Below are 2,198 nucleotides of genomic sequence, written 5' to 3'. Positions count from 1 at the left end.
CGAGAAGGAGGGGTCGTCAACACCGTAGTCGTACTGGGTAGCAGCGGCGTCGGTCTCGGTGTCTAGCGAGAGAAGAGGGGGAAGAAACAATAAATATAATGCAAACATATGCATGACGATGCATGACATGACAATGCGCGGTGCTAGGTGTGCCCTAACACGGTAGTAGGTGATACCGGTGAAGTGCGGAAACATGTGGGAAAGTATCCCCGGTGTTTCGCATTTTTGACAGATGAACCGGATGGGGAAAGTTGCGTGTTTGCTATGCTAGGGATGTGTGGCGGACGAACGGGCTATGTATCCAGATTCGTCTCGTTGTTCTGAGCAACTTTCATGTACAAAGTTTTCCCATCCAAGTTACGGATTATTTAATATGATTTTACAAAGTTTATAGTATTTTTTCTATAATTTCCTGGAATATTTTTATTTAATCTAATCCGAATTTGACCAAGTCAAATTGACTAGTCAAAAGGGAGGATGTGGCCCACATGTCATTGACACATAATTTAATTGATGGATAAACTAAAATGGAGGGGTTAAATCAACATAGGGGGCCACATGTCATAGGCTAGCAATTATCCAAAGTACTAATTAGTCTAACTACTCATTAGCTACTAACCTAAATAGGGCCGGTCACATCCAGAGGCGCAGCCGACCACACACACACGCTGCACACACACACATCACACAACTACGCAGGGCCGGCCAGAGGCGCACAACCGTGGCACAGCCGGCCACACACGGCCGCTCGGCCGGCCAGCGTTAGCAGCGGCGCCGGCGAGCAACGGCGGGCAAGCAGCAGTGGCAGCACACAGCGGTAACAGTAGTTAAGAGCGGCTGCAAGCAGGAGCAAGAAGCAGCGGCATTAGCATCAAGCTGAGCAAGCAGGAGTAGCGCGCGAACAGCAGCATCTAGCAGCGGACAACAGCAAAACGCAGCAGCAGCAAAGCATCAGCAGAAGCAGCGGCTAGGCAGCGGCCGGATGGGCACACGTGTTGGCGTGCATGGGCGCGCGCCAACGGTAGCAGCCGCGCGCGGGGCGCAGCCGGTCGCGACCGAGGGCGCACAAGGGAGTGAACAGAGTTCGGTCGGGGAGGCTCGCGGCACGTGGTCGGGCGCGGCCTGGGGCTCGCGAGCGCGAAGCTACGGCGGGCGAGCACAACGGCGGTGGTGGCCCATGCGGAGGTGGACGAATACGACAGCAGCGTCGATGTCCAATGACGGCGGTGGCACAGCTCCGATGAACTAGCATACGACCACGAGTTCGATGAACAGAATGGGTTGGCGGCGTCTAGGTAGCTCCTAGAGCACACACGCATCGACAGAGGGAGCTAGGGGACAAGGCAGTGATGAGCCCGCCGGCCGTAGCGGACTGCCGAGCCGGAGCTCGTGGGGATAAGTGCTAGGCGGCGAGATTGATGGCGGAAACAGAGGGGAAACCACCTGGTGCTCACATCGGTGACGGGGAGTAGCTTGGTGAAGCCGGAGCGGGTCGAGCGGCGGCGGATCGAAGCGACCGACGGTGGCGATTCGAGGATGAAGACGGTGTGTGCGATAGAGATGGGGGCTCCTGACCCCAATCCGGTGGTGCAGGGGACGTAGCGGACGACGGCAATCCTCCTGGGCATGCCGCGCAGGCGATTCGAGGACGTCGTCCACGCGGGTGAGCAGCGGCGGTGTCGGCCATCTCTCGGGTGACGGGAAAAACAACGAGGGCGAGTGAGAGGGGAGAGGGGAATGAACTAGGGTTCACAAGGCGTTCACGGCGTCGTTCTTATCTCCCTCGGAGGTGCGACGGATTCCCGACGCGTGCGCATCGCCGGCCGTGGCACCGGACGATGAGGGCCACGCCCTCCTCTGTGAACAGGAGGTAGGAGGCGATGGAAGTGGGCTAGGTCTGCTTTGTAGCAGAAGGCCTAAGTGCACAGTAGAATAGGTCTTTTCCTACTTTTTTTGTTTCCTTTCTCTTTTACCTTTTTGCTTATTTTATTTCTTTTTTTGTTTTTTTAGTTTTAGTTTTAAAAACATAGAAGTAGATCCTAAATTAGTAAAACTAAATATACTACTGCCACATAAGGTTTAGTCCCCAATTAAATTAGTTTAATATTTTATTAATTATAAAAGGCATTTAAATAATTATTTTGCTACAGTTTTATTTACTTTAGAGTATTTAAACATTTCATAAAGTGCGGTTTCTT

The sequence above is a fragment of the Triticum aestivum genome, chromosome 7D (assembly GCF_018294505.1).
Source record: "Triticum aestivum cultivar Chinese Spring chromosome 7D, IWGSC CS RefSeq v2.1, whole genome shotgun sequence".
NCBI lineage: Eukaryota > Viridiplantae > Streptophyta > Magnoliopsida > Poales > Poaceae > Triticum > Triticum aestivum.
The sequence above is the reverse complement of the archived record's forward strand: the minus strand, read 5'-3'. Positions refer to the sequence as shown.